The sequence below is a fragment of the Hemiscyllium ocellatum genome, chromosome 51 (assembly GCF_020745735.1).
Source record: "Hemiscyllium ocellatum isolate sHemOce1 chromosome 51, sHemOce1.pat.X.cur, whole genome shotgun sequence".
Classification (NCBI taxonomy): Eukaryota; Metazoa; Chordata; class Chondrichthyes; order Orectolobiformes; family Hemiscylliidae; genus Hemiscyllium; species Hemiscyllium ocellatum.
The window spans coordinates 1,752,805-1,771,775 of record NC_083451.1 but is presented as its reverse complement, the minus strand read 5'-3'; positions in this window follow the sequence as shown (position 1 = coordinate 1,771,775).

Here is an 18,971-nt window from a genome sequence, read left to right as displayed (position 1 = left end):
TTTAGGTGTTTGAGCTTTCAGCTGAGTCCAGACCTACAATACTGTGATTCACTCTCAATTTCCCTTCTAAATGGCCAAGCCAGGCACTCAGTTATATCAATCTCTGAGGAGCCTCAAAGAAGCGAAACAGTTTCACAAGCTGTGGACTGCAGTGGTTCAGCAAGGACCGTTGGGAAAGGGAATGAAGTTTTTACCCAGCATTTCATTAATGAATACAATAAGATGATCACACTCAGTAGAGAGATACAAAGGGACATAACTCATTTTTTAACGTCACGTCAAATGATTCCATTCTGGTACGATATTCAGCAATGTGGGAAAATGAGAAAATCCAGTAAGATTAAACCTGCAATTGTTTTTACTCCAGTTGATCGCCGACAATTCGTTTTGTTGGCATTTTTTATGCATCTCTCTTTCGCTATCTTTTCAATTGATTCCTTCTCCCTTCACAACAAACATCCCTATCACCAACATCAATCAAACTAGTTCCCAGCATCCCTCAATTCTGATGCATGGTCAGCGTACTCGAAATGCCGATTCTGTTTTTTCTCTGGACCCAAGTCTAGCAAATCTGCTCAGTTCCTCTGTCACTTTCTCGTTTTTGTCCCCCGATATCTAGTGTCATTCTTTGTCTTATTTCAACATTAATATTGATATTACAAGGGATATCTGCAACGCTGACAAGGGCAGGATTTGCTGGCCTCACTAAATACCCTTTACTGTGAAGCTATTCCTTAAGACAGTACAGAGAAAAGCAGGTTGTTGCGTGTCTGAAGTCACTCTCAATCTAGGTCAGGTAATAATGTTAGATTTCTTTGCCAAAGAAATCAGTGAAATAGAAAAGTTTATGGTTTGTGCGAAGGTTTGTATCTCGGGTGCTCGTTGTTGTGGTTCTGTTCGCCGAGCTGGAAGTTTTTGTTGCAAACGTTTCGTCCCCTGGCTAGGAGACATCATCAGTGCTGTGGAGCCTCCTGCAAAGCCAGAGCACTGATGATGTCTTCTAGCCAGGGGACGAAACGTTTGCAACAAAAACTTCCAGCTCGGCGAACAGAACCACAACAAGAAAGGTTGAGAGGCAAAATTCTGGTAGTGTTATCGTTCTCATTAGTGAAATTTGCTTTTATTTCCAATAACTGTTATTTGACTTTACATTCTGACAATCTGTGGAAGGATGCAAAACAATGCATTTACTGTACTAAAACTAAAAAGTAGTTCAGATTACTCTGATTTCCTCATTCAACGAAATTACTATTCTGACACAGTGCCTCCATCATGAAGTTATTTCAGAGAAAAGAACAAGTTTGTGATCGTAATAGACTTACCAGAAAGACCACAATAGCGATGATGGGATAATAATCAACTTGAATAATCATCAGCAGACCGTATACACGATCTGATAATGATGACCAAATAAAGGAAAGCCAGAAAAGACACCCGGATAAACTCCTGTCCATTGTTGAAACATTGCATTCTACCGTTCTCAGATTATGATTCATTGTTGCAATATTTTAGTCTAATGTTCTCAGACTCTAATCTCTCCTTTCCCTGTATTTGCACGTGATGATACATCTGCTGTTACAATGGGATAAAATATTGAATGAAATCTTTATTAAAGAAAAGGGAAACCCTCCAGTGACCTAGTTATCATTTATTGAGACTCATGTCAATCAGAGACACTGAACAAACAGTACCAATTATCTCCTCTCAGTATGACACTTTCACAAAACAATACGAAATGAACTGGAATGGATGTTGACTTCGCTGGCTATTGGTCTCTTTTCTCATCACCAATAGTTGTGAATGAAAATGTTTCCTTTTCACAGGCTAGATAATTATGCTATTTTCTCTTTGTACAATGCTGCAATCATCTCAAACCCACACTGCCCCTCCCAACAAAAAAGCACAATTAGGATGGTATAACTGAGCTGGTCTCTCCTTCGCCAGAACAGGTGCCAACCAACAGATTATCAATACGCATATTTGCCTGAATATATGTAGGGATTTTGAACTTGTCTGGACATTCTTCTCGTTGCGTTCATAAGGCCAGTGTGTATCTTCAGCACACTATGTGCTTCAGATTTTTTTATATCAACTCACGCATTGTAATGCGTTCATTGACTTCAAAGGAGGAAGACATAAATCTTTTTGATGACTTCTGGCAAAGCCAAAAGTGGCATGTACAATTACCTTGTTCATTAAAGCCCATGGATTAATGAGTCAGGCTCAGAATGACTGTGACATTAGCTAGGAGATAAAAAGGAATGTCACCAGTGGCTCATGAGTACAGTAACATCTCTCAGTCACAATTATTCAACATTTTTTTTTCTGACAAACGGAATGAAATCCAATGCAGAGCAAGTGAACTGTTGACATTTGGGAGCTCGAATTCTGAACGATAATGCGAATAGAACAGGACAAATTTAAATGTGATATAGGGAATGATAGTTTATATGTATATTAATAATATGTTATACAGGTTGATAAGATTGTTTCATATCTGGACAGGATGTTCACAATTAAAAGCAGACACAGAAAACAAAATGTTTGGGGTTACAGGGAGTTACAGCAGAGTAAGAATCAGGATGTATCCCATTTAGATCTGGTACAGGGACGATCGGCTGCTTGACCACCATCATTGCTGAAATAATTACGACATACATATTAGAAGATTTGACAGCCTGAGGAGAAAGGCTTATTCATAAAGGGCACAGACAATGTCATCGGTAATACTCTATTCCAGTTGTTTCATAAAGTGCAGCTGTCGCTGAGATGCCTTTGGAATCAAAATGCATTTGCTGGGAGTAACGCATTTTAGAGGATATTCGAAAAATAAGCTGATATTTTAGGACTTAAAAGAAAAGAGCCCAGTGAAATACAAGTGTCACCGGCCCAAGTAAAGTGAGCAGGAACAGAGTATATTCTTCAAATATAACCAGGTTTCTCATCTAGAACAACCAAGAAAACCCAAATATTAGAAGCAATGTAAATCTGAAATTCAAGCACAAAATGTTGGAAAAACGCAACAGATGAGTCAAGATCTTGAGTGAGAAGCAGATATAAGACATCGAGTCTGATAAGAACCTGTTATGATCAAGTTACATTATACTTTAAAAAGTTAATGCTGCTCTTTTCTGCTCCGATGCTACCAGAACCGCTCAGTTTCTCTCCAGCATTTTCAAGAGGCGTAACGGAAGGAGGCAGCGAGTAATATTGGAGGAAAGCTTTTCAGCCTGAAGGCTTGTGACCAGCCGGATCCACAGAGATTGCTTCTGAGTTACCATTGTTTGGCATGTATATACATGGTTTGGGTGAGAATATATAAGGTGTGGTAATAAATTTTGCGGAAGACACCAAAAATGAAGGCACAGTGGACAGTGAAGAAAGCTTTCTAAATTAAAAGGGACCTTTGTCCAATTGGTCAATGTGCTGACAAATAATATTTTGAGTTCAATCTGGATGAATGCAAAATACAGACAGTAGTGAGTGTTTGCCCCCATCTGATGCACTGTGAACGGGATAATCTTGCCCCCCCCCCCCACATCTCCTGGGTTCAACACAATGATCTCCCCTTTGATATTTAAGGTTCCATATCCCTCCCTAGATACCGTCTTGCTCTTAATGTAGTTGTAGAATCTCTCTGTAGTATCCTGAACCATATCTGCCAACGCTATCTTATATGCCTTTGTTTGCCTTCCTGATTTCTCTCTTCAGAATGCCCCACGTACTTTAAATTGATTAAGAGATTCAATTGAACCAAGTTGCCTGCATTTAAAGTAAAATTGTCTGATACTCCTGGGTAGAAAATCGCTAACTTTATTCATCCATTGTCCCTTAATCTGAACTTGACTCCTACAGCAACATAAACTCTGAAGTCTCGTTGTTGCATGCCTCTAATCTAAACACTGTTGAACGTCTCTCGTCCGTCAGACTGCTAACAGTCTACTACAATGAAACTTTGAAAGTCCTTGTCTCATACCATTAAAATAAGGGTACACCAATTGAAAAATTCATATTAATGGAAGGCATAACTTTGGCTTGGAGACAGAAAGGAATGGGGCCAATGGCCCACTGGACTTGCAGGGAGTATTGTGATATCGCCCACACCTGGGTATTCAAACATCTCCCGATTAAGATGTTGGGCGCTTTCCAGTTGAGACTAGATCTATCAACTTTGATCACCTCTTTTCTTATACAAAAGGCACACCAATTTTCGATCAAACACCTAAACCCCTGCACAACAAAGAACGCTTCAGCTATTGATTATTCTCCTTAAATGTTTAATCCTTGCCCGGTTGAATTTGCCATAGAACAGAGAACAATACAGCGCAGATCAGGCCCTTGGGTCCTTGATGTTGTGCCGACATTTGAATTGTTCTCAGCTCGTCCCCATACACTATCCCAAAATCATCCATGTGCTTTTCTAAAGATTGTTTAACTCTCCCTAATGTGGCTGAGTTGACTACATTGGCAGGTAGGGCATTCCACGCCCTTACCACTCTCTGCATAAAGAACCTGCTTCTGACATTGGGACTTAACCAGAAATTGCTACTTCTAAGTTTTTATTTTTAATCTTCTACTTCGCCTATTAAACTCCCTGCCTCCTGCTTTAACCTTTTTCCCTAAAATCCCATTTCGACCAATATGTACAATAATTTCTGACTTCTTAATCTAACCTTCAACAATATGCTTGAAACGTTCTGAGACGTTCTTAATCCTAAAACCGGGAAAGCGACAAACCATCCTAAATTTAAATGCACTTCGACAAAAAAATACTATTTCGCCTCTTATATGCGAATATCTAATTAAAACTTGTCAAACCCAGCCGAATATCAGAAGCGTTTCAAGTACCCAATAACTGATAGCTAGTTCATTTTCTTCGAAGGGACTACCCTTTCAACAGATCCAAACACTGATTATTTGTTTGATCGAGCGCTAACCATTGGAGACTTTTTTTTAGCTAACCTCTTAGCTTTCCTGACAGTCACCCATGTATATGACTGATTTTGCTCGACAATAACATGTTTGAATTTTCTAGCCATCTCTCTCTGTACCTTATATATACCCTTAATAACATTACGTCTTAAAGCAGGATGATTCATAACAGAACGTGCTGCCTTTCACTACCTGCTGAAAATAAAGTTTTAATGGATATATATATATATATAAATATACACATACATACAAAATACATGAAAATTGGATAAAATCAGCATTTACGTCATAAAATCAAAACAAAAATTCTCTTCAAAGAAATCCTCAAAGAATAAAGTCTTGTCCAGAGTGGAACATATGCAGGACTCTGGAAAATGAAGACATGGCTTTTATGGAAAACAAGTGCTTAGGTTTTGGAACTAAACTGATTTTGTTTTTGCAGTGTAAAAATAAGGAACATTTTGAAACATATATAGACTTTTCCAATTTCATTGAGGAGCACCATTGAAAAGCTGGTTATAAAAATTCGTCTGAAGAATAATTCGCGTTTATTTGCTTGTTGTTTTTGTTTTGTGTTTGAATGTTAATTACAAAAAGCAGGAGAATAATCTTATATTGATAAACTTTAATGACAATATAAACTGTAAAAATAACTGTAATACATCTTTATGTATGCCTCCCATTCCAAAAGAGACGTTGGATCCATATAGTTCGAAGTGTATTCTCTAACATTTTTAAAAAATATAACGAACAATATGCATATGTATTAATAATTTGCTTCTAATTCAAGGTAGATTTGACGATATGAAATGATCAGAGTCAATATTTGAATGATACTGGAAAAGCACAGCAGGTCAGGCAGCATCGGAATAGTAGGAAAATTGACCTTTATTCTGATCTGCACTCCTCATTTTCACCTAGCCAGTATGAATTGATTTCCTACCCTCTCTCTATGACGTAGAGATTAACTGATTGTTTTCCTTTTCCCTGGAATTATTTGAGACTGTGTCCATCCTGCTCACAAACAATTTCTTTAGCTCGGATTATTGCAGGGAATGTTGCAAAGAATATTATCCAAGTAAAATACAATTGTTGTAGTGAAAGACAACCTAAACCTACTCTAACGTTGATTGCGTACAGTCATTATGAATAAAACTTACATAAGGTCATAGTATAAAAGAAAAGTTCGGCTCCATATCCAAAATAGAATTTGTGGCTCTCTCATAAAAAGACCTCAACTGAATCACGCTATAAATTAACCAAAATCGGACGAACAAAAAGCTGGAATTTTCGATTCATCTGTGAATAACGTCTGATCAACAGGAAAAAAAAATCAAGACTTATTGTGAAATTTTTGAATGATAATGATGAACATTTGAGTGATGCATTTTGGGGAATGATAAATAACATTGTGGGTGACCAAAAGATTAGCTGATTGTTTCACAAGGAAGGGTTCGGCTCGAGGTGAACACAGATGGATTGTTGACATGGCCAGATAAATGGCTGATCAGATGTAACACTGATAATTGTAAAATGTCAAGAAGGTACCGAAGCTGTGAAGAGAAGCTCGCTTTTATTTTTGAAATCGAGAAGATTGAGAGGGGCTCCTGATTGATGTGTTTATGAACAGGAGGGGTATGGACAGGGTGAACAGAAAGAAGCTCTTTCCCTTGTGCAAAGGCTCAATAACAAGGAAATACACTTTTGAAGTTACAGTTGTCTCACCATTAGTCTGAAAAATTTAGAAAACCTTCATTATTGCTAAATATATTCGTTTTGGAAGATATTTTAACATTTATGTTGCCTCTTGAAAAGAAACATGATGTTCATGCAGATTTTTTTAACCCGGGTGCTACGTTCCTCGTGCCTAAGTTTTGCGATCTGACCATTAAAATAATACACTACTTTTCCCTTCAATTGGCCAACGTGCTCAAATTCAGACAAATGTTCCCAACTATGATCCAAAGACCTACTTAGACCACTTTATAGACTCCTGTACGCTTAACCGCTTCCTTTTTCAAATTTTGCAATGTATTCTTCCATAATTCATTCTCAATATTTTTCGAAGGATGTAGATTATGGCGACATTCCAATCGAATTGATAATGTTGCAATTCCCTCAGCCCCAAAATTGAAGGTCCTACTTCATTGAGGATGGCTGTGGAAATTCCTCTGTGACTTTCATCAACGAGAACATAACATTTGATATTACATCCGAAGAATGTCACCTGTTCCTTCACGAATTCTGTTTTCTTTCAGTTTATTTCCAGTTTTGCTTTTACTGATCATTGAAACAGCATTGCCAACTGTACCGTATGATCTTTCCTTGAATGGCTAAAGATCAGCACGTCATCAGGATAAATTGCACTATTTCTTAATCTGTCGATCCCTCTGTGCATGAGTCGTTGGGATGTGGCTGATGCGTTGTTCATTCCAAACGGTATCACTTTCAATTGATACAGTGCAATTGGAGTTACAAAGGTAGAAACTTCTTTCGTTTGTCTGATAAATATACCTACCCATTTCTATGCAGCAAGTCCAAATTCGTCATGGAACTGACCTGTACAACTTTCTATATTTAGTCCTCCAAACTTGCTATTGGATAAGAGTACGATTGATTTTGTTACAGTGTTGAACTTCCGACATCTACAGAAATTAATTGAGTCCCATAAAGTTTAGGAAGTAACACAATCTGACACGGTTCGCTGATAACTTCATTGAGCATCACGTACACTTCCTTGTAGACCTGTTTGGCTTTGAAAGGATTAAGCCTCTAATTCCACCTCATGCACAATAGCACTAGACTATCCATCCTATTCCTGCATATGTCGTCATAGAGCTGCAACAAACCTTTCATCTGAGTTCCTTGCTCCTGACTCAGACAACTCACTTTCCAATCCTATTCTTCAACGACTTCCTCGTTATTTAACGTAATTTGGGGCACATGAAAATCGATGACATCTGAATTTCATTCTTCACGCTGCAGGGCAGTAGCTGATACCTGTTTCTCCAGTTCCCTGCCTCGATCATAATAAGGCTTCAACATAGTCACATCACATACCCGATGCTGTTTTGTTTTCTATCCAGCACATCTACCAGATGGGTTACCTGATTAAACTTTTTTTCTCGATTTGATAGGGACCACTAAACCTGCCTTTGAAGAAATATCCAACCATTGGTAGCAATACTAATACGTCATCCCTATTGAAAAAGTTCAAATTTTAGAGTTGGCATCTAGCAAATGCTTCGTTCTAAGTTGTGTCATCTTCAAGTATTCTTTAGATAACTCTCCTTCCCGATTTAAATTTTTCCTCAACGCCGATATATGATCAAGGTGTGAAATATCTGACTTCAGTTCGATCAATTTTTTTGTGAATTAGTTTCAACCACCCTCTCACATCATTTCCAAACATTATCTTAAAGGGAGTAAACTGAGTAGATTCGTTTGGGGCATTTCCAATGGCGAACCATACGAACGTAACACCTTTATCGCAAACATTCAGTTAATCCTGACAATGTACTCTTTATAATGTCTTCAGCGTCTAATGTCACCTTTCCAACGCTCCCTGGGATTTGGACTGATATGAATAGGAGCTAAAGTGCTGTATGCCTGAACTATCTATGACTTCGTTAAACAGCCTAGCAGTAACGTTAGACCCTTGGGATGATTGAACCTCTATGGGGAGCCTGTAAAGAAAACCATCAGCCTCTCCACGAAACGTTTTGCCTGAAAACTCCCTCATGGAATTTCCTCGGGAAACATGATATACACATCCATTATGGTTAGCAAGTACTTCTTCCAACTTTTAGTTTAGGAAGGAGGCTGGCACAATTAATCATAATCCGCGTGAAAAGTTCTTAGAATGAGGGAATTGCCAACAAAGGTGCTAGTTTCGTTACCACCTATGGCTTACCTACCATTTGACACTTATGACACTTATAGGAAATTTAACAACATCCTTGTGCAGTCCAGGCCAATAAAAGCGTTTTTTTTTACCTTAGCTTTGATGTTTCTTACACCTCCTTGACCTACTGTTGGTAATTCATGCGCTCTCGAAAAACTTCCAGTCTGTATGCAACAATCTGGTGCACTTTTGGTGCAATTCTCCTCTGCACTGAAGCCCTCTGGTCTCCATTTCGTTTTAGGGTTCTATCTGTAATATAATAATACTCGGTAATATGTTCTGATTCTTTTATATCTTTTCATCTTTCTCTTGTAAGCCCATTAGCATTTCAGGGCTAAACACTTCTGCCTGACCCCTTCCTTTTCAGGAATTTCCTGCACCATTACATCAAACAGTTTCTCCGCTATCTGCACTTAACTCCTTCAACTTTCTCTAAGTGTTAGCTTCTTGTTGTAACTTATGATAGTTTGAGCAAGTTCATGCATAGACTGAAAAAAATCAAGGGTTATTTTTCTTCTAACTCCTCAATTTCCTCGTCGTCCTTTGGTTTGTTCACCACAAGAGACGTTACTCCCGCCTTGACCCCTGCCAATCATTCCCAAGAACATATTTCTATAAACTCTGTGCCTCACAATTCCCTACTCCACAACCACCTCATGAAGAGCAGCGCTTCGAAAGCTAGTGCTTCCAATTAAACCTGTTGGACTATAACTAGTACTCACTTATTTTTAACTTTGTACAACTCAGTCCAACTCTGACATTTCCAAGTCATGCCCGCAGAGGTGAATTCTTGACAGGGATCAGGCACTAACCCTATACCCAGCCCCTGCCTAGGCTGTGCACTCTCCTGCAGGTGCTCCACTTTTCGTGGGCTCTCCTTTCCTATTTTCACGAGTACAATTACCTTCGCATCTCTTACTGCGTCTTTTCCACAGTGCCTTTTTTGAACGATCAGCACTGTGACTTTATGTGTCCCATCTTATCACACTGCAAAGACCTGAGGCCTTTCATTTGCGTGGTTATCTATTTTCACTTATGATAAGTTTTTCCCAGTGTGCTCTACTCTTTTCTGTGTTGTATAAGATCTCCCCTTCACTCAATTTCTACCCATCACAGGATGAAGTTCATGTCGGAAGATTAATTACACGTTCAGCAACAAAGCAAAATCATGTGCCATCTCTACAGCTCTTCTCATTTCATGAACGTTTTGTTCATCCACATCAATCTGCAACATCTCCGGAGGTGAGTTTTTAAACTCCTACAATAGAATACTCTCTCTTACAGTCCCATTGGTCAGACATGTTTTTAAGACCCGCACTCAAAATTACTATGTTCAATTGTTTCAAAATCAAAATGTCTCAACTGGTTCCTTCTTTATGTTTCTGAATTGCTGTCTATACGATTCTGGTATCAATTCATAAACACTTCAAATAGCCTATATGACAGCTTCATAATGTCTTGACACCTCGCCTGCCAGTACTGCGTATGCCTCACTAGACCTGCCTACCATTGTAGTCTGAAGTAGTAATACCAAGATGTTCTCTGACCATTCCATCAGCCCAACAAATCTTCCAAATGGAATAAGGAAGGCTTCAACATCTTTCTCATCGTAAGGGGGCATCATTTCAACATATTTCTATACATCCCGACATTCTTCCTTCATTTCCTGACTTTTCTGACTAATTTGCAACTTCTGAAGTTCAAATTCTCCCTCGTGTCCTTCGTTCTCTTTCTTCTGTTCCTATTTGCTCAGCTCACTTTTTCTTCCATGTCCATTTGGCTCTTTCGCAACCTGGATTTTTCTAACTCTACTGCACTTGTCTGTTCCTCTGATATGCTGAAGTGCTTGATCAAGTTCATTGCAGTTTCAGCTTTCCGTTTTGTCCCTGGTTAAACCCAATTCTAACCTATTGCTAATTCTGAAAGTATATTCTTCCCAAATTTGCCAAGGAAGTTTAGAAAGACAGAGGAAAGCATGTTACAAACTTAGAACCTCTTTAGCAATGTTAAGGACCATTTCCATGACTTTTAAATTAACCAACTACAAGTAATCGAAATTTCACATTTTTTCAATTACTTATTATTTCAAGATCCATGACACTAATCGACAAGAGTTTAAATCTGGGATCTTGCACACCACAAACCTGTTCAAATCCCGGCCAAGCTCCCACTCTATTACAACTCTGCTAATTAAAACCAAACACCCAGAAATGCTTGCCTCACTTCATAATCTGTTAAATGTGTGATGGAGTGAAAGGGAACTCATACTTTCCACTACTTAAGGAAAACTTAAAAAATAGTTTCAGCATTGAACAATACACAATATTATAAACAAACTGAACACACCTTTCCCTAACCAAACACAAACCTATTGACATGCTGTTCCAACAACACACTTACTAAACTTTGCATTAACCTTATTTAAATTCCATAACAATTCTGTCTTTTCCGCTTTCTTCAATATCCCGTCTGCTGACCTCGCTGGGTCATCCTTTTTTATTCCAAGTATGCTTTCCAGAAAAATTAACGTTTTTGTTTGAGTGTTTTCAGATTTATTAGAGTCAAGATTTTACATGAGCAGTCAGCTCTTTGGCTGTTGCTCTGCTGTGTTGCTGTGATCGATTTTAAAAATGCTAGCAATTTTGGGTAAAACAAACATTATTTTCTGTCACTCGCCCGATGTCGTGTAAACAATAAATTCAACCTGTATTGAGCTTTACTATCTTGGGTGGAACTTAAAGTTATTGGTTAAATTTGAATTGTTGTCAAAGCAGCAACAAAAACTCAGACATCCATTCAACACACTGTTGTTACATGTACTATTTTGGAACAGCCCATCTCTCAACCTTTCCATTCGGACAGCTGAGACTGCAATTTAAGGTGACATCCGTTTTCAGAAAACAGTCTCAATTTTAAAATGAACATACATGACCTGCCTTCATAGCAAAGACATTTTAATAACACAACGATTTAATAAGATTAATATTCAAAGTGCACACGAATTATTGTTGCTTCTAAATTGTTTGTAGGTAGAAAAAGCTCGTACTTTTCAGGAGAAATTAAATTGGATTTTGACATTAAAAATCATAAGAACGAACATATGTTTTGTTCAATTGTTTGCTCATTGTGAATATGCAATATTTCCTGGCCCAATAATTTCTGCAACATTAGAGTGACAATATATTTACTTGAATATGCAATTGTGAACACCACAACAATGAGACAACATATTCACTGCTTGTTTTAAAATAACATATATGCTCGTTATTTTTGTATCGTAAAGTATTGTCAAGAGTTTATATATTCGTTCCATAAATATCGTAATAGCTTAGTTATTCTCAGCGAGAATGCATGCATTGTTCAGTAAAATAGACAGAATTCACTTTATTTTGCCCAACTCACAAAGCGTCTAAAAATCTCATTACTGTTTAAATTGGAAAACTCATCACTTCCAATCACAACCTAAATTAAAGATGGATTCCAAAATACCTGAATTCAAGCACATTGCAACCGAAACTCACAGCTGCCTGTGTTACTAACCCTGCTCTTAAATCCGTTCAGACAGTTTCCAACTTGGTCAGGGCAGATATTCAAACATTCCTTCACAATATATCATTTGGAGTCGACCTTGGCAGGGGGAAACTAGCCAACAGGAGATCACTGGTCTCAGTGTTGGTACAAACGCTGCCAAAATTAATCCAATGACTGACCAGCAACCAAGTCTTAAAGAATCATTTTCGGTCACAGTTTGGCCCAGGGAACAGATTCATGGACATGGACTTCCATATTCACACTGCACAAGGTGCATCTGGTAGCTACGTTTGCCTTAGGTTAAAACAAGGACTGCGGATGCTGGAAACCAGATTCTAGATTAGAACTGTGCTGGAAAAGCACAGCAGTTTAGGCATTATCCGAGGAGCAGGAAAATCGACGTTCCGGGGAAAAGCCCTTCATCAGGAATTGTGCTTTTCCAACACCACTCTAAACGTGAACTACATCTGCCCTGCCTCCCAGATTCCAAACATCTGCATGCTGGACTAGGCCCGGGATGTAGAAGTTAACATTTTCATACTCTCCTGTTGGTCTGGTATCTCACAGTGAACAGTCTAAAACCATATCCAATAAATTTCACTTTCACATTCATCAGTGTCAAAATAAAATTGCACATCTGTGCGAATAGCCAGAGATTAATACACGGGTAACTCAAACTACTTTTGAGTGGGTGTAGATAGCGATCGGTCCGGCAGAGTGCTTCGGAACAAAACAGCAGCAAATTGAAAGCCACTAATCACTTTAATAACTTGGTGGATTTTTCTGGTATGAGTAACTATACATATTGCCTAGCACTCCATTGAATGTATCAATGCGTCCTATAACTGGAAGTCTTTCTATCACAATACGAACCCAAGGAAACCCAAACGCATATATAGACAGCGTTCTACACCACCCCGTGTTTTATCCTGAAATGGGTCGTGAAGATGGGACCTGGTGTGGTGACAAACCCGTTTGAAAACGAACCTTCCAGCTCAGCGAGCAAATCACCATCCATGTTAATTCTATTTAGGCTTTTCAATTCCCGTCATAGTTTGTGGTGGTCGTGTGTTTTTTTTTAAGATGAAACAAACACGTTGAAATTTATTGCTGAGAGCATTCTTTTAAAATCAACATGGAGAAGATACAACAAGGAACGGTGCATTGCGGTGATTTCTTGTGGGGTTTGAAGCCAGGCAGGTGTTCCACGCGAGATTAGGATAGCACTTTAGGGCCAGTGGCCGTGACTCATGCATTTTAAGTTTGTTTAGAAACAGACAAAAGAAGTCTCCAAAATGAAATGTTGTTTTGGACTTGTGGGACTGAGTTTATTGGAAATAAGACAGGATATGGCCAAAATAGTCTGGGTACAGTTAATTTTGGATAAAGCTGGAGTGGAACAATTTGTAGTGGGCTGGGGCCGGAGTGCTCATGCTCAAAATAGAATTGATGAGAGCATGGGTCCAACATGTCAAAATGTAACATCAAATGTTGGAACATAAGCCCAGAGAACCTTTGAGGTCTACAAACATTCAACATGGAATTGAATCCCGTACTTCGTGTGTGTATACACTTTGGAGAAGCGATTCTCTGAGTCAGAGAGAGTGACATGTGACCCCTGAGCAGATTGGTAGAGGGTGTCAACAGACATCGCACGTTTTGCCTGATTGAAGAGTGGACACATCCCCAGATCTGGATGAACTATATCTTAAACTGATATGGAAGAAGAGAGAGGAAATTCCAGGCTGTGAACTTCTTTTCTTCTTGTCCGTTTGGCCACAGAGAAGGTGCGTCTTCAACAATATGCACAAGAAATAACGAGGGAATTATAGACGACCAGTCTCACATCAGTCAGGTACAACTGTGGTAGATTCCCGAAGGTATTGAACCTGGATCATCAAGTATCTTCAAGGCTCAGAGACACATTTTTAATCAGACAGTGAATTAAATGTTACGAGGAAAATGTGGCAAAGTGGATTGAGGATTATCAGAACAAACATAATTGAATTGAAATGGAGAGCATACTCGATGAACTGCTTGGCATGGTGTTTTTCCTAAGCCTTATGGCATCCAATCTACTACTATCCTTGTGTTCCCAGGAACAATAATCATTCTCCCATTTGAGTGGGACGCAGTTTGGAATGCAGTTGGCTGATACGAAGAAGTTATAACTGTTAAACCATTAGCCAGAAATAAGTCAGAAGCAGGAATATAATCAGTATTTTGTAACTTCCAATTAAATTAGTTCTCATTTATGAAACTGCAGGGAACACAGACCTAGTTTGTCATGGCCTCTTTGGTAACATTGTACTTGGTAGAAGTCTACTGAACCTTCCTTGCCCTCTCTGTATGGCAATAATATATATATATATATATAGGTAAAACTGCAAACAGTTCTCCAGGTGCAGTCTGGCCAGGCTCCTATATAATTGAAGTAAACCATCACTCCTCTTGTGCTTAAATCTTATGACAATAAAATTTCTCATTACACTGGATTCCCAAACAGTTGGCCGCACCTGTATGTTAGACATCAACAGCTAATAGACTAAGGTAGCTTTGGTTTTATTTACACCTGTACTTTCCAAGACTTTTCGCTTAAAAAAATACTGCTCATGAATTTCTCTAACAATGTGTAGAACTTCACGTGTCTACATCATATGTCATTGTCACTGGCCTTGTCCATGTGGACGTCTGTTCAATCTTCATAAATCTTTACATCTTCCTCCCAGCACACATTCACACACAACAGCGAATTACAAAATTCTTCACTCTGTCTATTGTCTTTTCATGAATAATTAATCCATGCATGTACTTTCATAATGATAGAAGTGGTACGGTGCATGAGGCCCGATATGCATTCACAGGCTCTTCAGTTGCACATCATTACCTCCAGCCAACAACCTGTCTTACGTCTGTACGCTCTCTGACTCATCCTGAACACAACCTGCATCTTTTAATTCTTATTGTGTAAAACAGTATAACTGTCTTTGTTATTGACAATCGCCCGTGAGTAAATATTCATAATAGAATCAAAGGCGAAGAACGAAGTACAATAACTCGGCACTGAAATTGGCCCTCGACCGCCTTCTGTAGTCAACAGTGAGTTTACAAGTTTTAGCTTATCCACTATACATCCAGTTTGTTCCCTGTTTTGGTTGGTATTAATTAGTTCTTTATTTACACCTTAATAAATGAGACAGACGCACTTTTGCGAAGAAAAAGTCCTGACAGATCTAGGCCAATGGCAGCGACATGCAGTTAGGCAACTCATCAGTTACGATCCTTTTAAATTGAGGAACAGGCGCAAGGAGACTTGATGACCTCATCTTGTCCCATTGGTGTTGTGTCCCACGTTGAAATTGCGTGTCCAAAATACAGCCAATTACAAACTAATTTTGACAGGCAATTGTTTAATTAGATTACAAGAAGTCACTGATATAAATAAAATGAAGTCGAGTGGACCAATTGAGCTAAGAACATACCTGGAGTAACTATGTTGTCCATGCATAAGAAAAGGTACACTTGCAATCGAGCTTGGTTTCCACCACATCCTCAACTTTCACTCCCTCCACCAGCAACTCTCAATAGGAGAAGTATGTACCAGCTGCAAGATATATTGCACAATTTAACCAACATTTATTCCACAGCACCTTCCAAGACATGGCCATCTAGAATAGCAAGACCAACAGACACAAGGAAACATCACCCGCCTCTCCCCCCTCCCCCCCCCCCACCCGCAAGTTACACATAAAGCCAATGGCCATACTGACTAGGAAATGTGCCTCAATTCCACGCGTGCCACTTGTTCAGTTTCAGAAAGGGGGAGTAAATTGATTGAAATGTGAACGTTTCTAAATTGCATGGGTTTGATAGGACAGACACTGATAAATTGTTTCTGAGTCTCTCGGAGTCCAAACCACAACGACAGAATCTGAGGTTAAGGGACAACTTATTTGGAACTGAGATGATGTGACAACAATCCACTCAAAGGGTATTAGACTGCTCATTAGTTGCCATCCCAAGTTTTGCGGCTGTATGGTCAATGAATACAGTAGCGATATTAACGACCTTAGGGTTGGATTCGGTTATAGGGATTAGGAAGGTATTGGTGCAGGAGAATTATATAGGCATGGGGAAGCTGCAACAGAACTAAGAGGTTACCGAAATAGGGACGGGTGTGAGGGCTGAAACTCATGGCGAAATTACATTAGGCTGTTGGAGTTTGATGAGTTGACAAAGATTGAGAGGAGTGGGGGAGCTTGTGGAGTTTGTAGCGATAGGGCAATATGTAATTGCTCGTGTGGATTCCAGAGATATGGAGGGATGTACATGCTGGAAGAAGTCACAACGATCGGAAGGGCTGAAGATGCTGGAAGACATGACCGAGATCGGTAGTGGTGGAGGGGTGGAAGCTGTTGCAAGAGTAGGGAATAGGGCAGCGGCTGAAGGAGGTGACAAAGGTGAGAAGGTGTAGAAGATGTTACAGAGATGAGGAGGTGTATGGGGATAGAGGTGATTGCAGAGATACGGAGGGAAACGGTGCTGGAGGAGCTGACAGAGATAGGCAGCGTTGTCGTGGCTGGAGTAAGTTGCAGACATAGGGAAGAATTATCAGAGTGGATGAGATTACAGAAATACGGAGTGCTTCAGGGGCTGGTGGGGATTATAGAGATAGGGAGGCCTGTAGAGTCTGGAGGAAGTTACAGATATGTGGAGGGATGGAGGCTCACAAGCAAGTTACAGAGTTAGGTCGCCAGCTATGGGTTAAGGAAGCTACAGAGATAAGCAGGTGAGTAGGGGTTGGAGGAAGCTGTAGAGATAGTCAGTGTGTGTATTGGATGGATTATTTTACAGAGATAGGGAGTGAACTAGGAACTGGAGGAATTTACAGAGGTAAGAAGCGGGTTGGGGGCTGCAGAGTCTGGAGGACGTTGTAGAGATAGGATGGCTGCGCAAACTGGTGAAGGTTATAGAGAAAGGGCGCTGTGTAGTTTTACGGAGGAGGTGACACAGATATTGATGGGTGTGGAGTCACAGGAAGGTCACATAGACAGGGAAGGATGTAGGTGTTGCGGCGTTGCACGGATAGTGAGGTGTATCAGAACTGGCCAAGGTGACAGAGAAAGGCAGTGTGTATTTTCTCGCGTAAGTTACAAGTATAGGGAGTGAAATAGTAACTGGAGGAAGTTACAGGAGAAGTAGGGGGTGTCCAGGACAGAGACTGTTGCAGAGATATGGGGGGTTGCAGTGCCTGGAGGACGTTGTAGAGTTCGGGAAGGCTAGGCAATCGATGGAGGATACATAGAAAGCCAGGTGTGCAGTTGCTAGAGGAGGAGATTATACGAGGATCATAGGATCTCCACGTATTGCGAAAATTTCAGGACTTGATGAACTTACACAGATAAGGAAGGATGTTGGAACTACAGGGGTTTACAGAGATGCAGAGGTTTGGAGCGTTTGAAGCTGTAAATGGATCGAGAGGTATTTTTCGGAACAGTAACACGAAACACAGAGGGAGAGCTGCAGAGTTACACAGGGCTAAAAAGTAGGGGAGGAGATAACAGAAACGTGGTGTGTTATTGTGGCTGGAAAAGTATACTGAATGTAGGGCGACTTGAAAGGACTGGGGAGGGTTAAAGAAAGAATAGGCTGCAGATTATGGCAGAGTCTGTCGGTACTGGAGTAGGCCTGAAACATGGTGAGTGATTTAGCTGTTGCATTAGTTACAGAGAGAGAGAGGTTTGTAAGGACTGGAGGAGGTTACAGATGTAATGAGGGAAACGGAGGCTGGTGTATGTTGCAGGGACAAGGTGAGCTGATGAACTACAGAGGATCATACTGATAGTGGCCGAGCAGCAGTAGAAGGTGACAGAGACAGAAGATTACAATGTTGGAAGAGGTATCAGTGTGTGGGATAAGGTCACAGAGGCAGGGATCACTACAGGGTTTGTTGGAATACGCAAGTTAGGGACGCTGTAGAATATGATGTTACACTGATGCGTGCGTTCCAGCAGCTAAATGAAGTTACAAAGAGAGGGAGGGTTATCTGGATGTAGGAGGGGAAGATTGGTAGGGACTGGAGAACGCTTAGCAGACAGGGTATTATGTGGTCTGATAAAGCTTCAGTGATTGGAGCTTGGATAGGTTAGACAGATCGAGAGGGTACGTCGGACTGAGGAAGAGTTGGAGACAGGGAGTGCTACATTGAAACATAGGAAATGAAGGCAGTTGTAAGACATTCAATCCCGCGAGAATGTCTCTGTATTCAATATGATCACGGCAAACCATTTAACTGAGAGCCCAGTTCTTGCATCACCCAAAATGGAGACTGTCTTAACTCGGGGAAGTTACACAGATAGGCAGCGATGGAGTTTCTTGGGGGAGGTTACAGAGCTATAAGACCATAAGACATAGGAGTGGAAGTAAGGCAATTCGGCCCATCGAGTCCATTCCACCATTCAATCATGGCTGATGGGCATTTCAACTCCACTTATCCGCATTCTCCCCGTAACCCTTAATTCCTTTGACGTCAAGAATACATCAATCTCTGCCTTGAAGACATTTCATGTCCTGGCCTCCACTGCACTCCGCGGCAATGAATTCC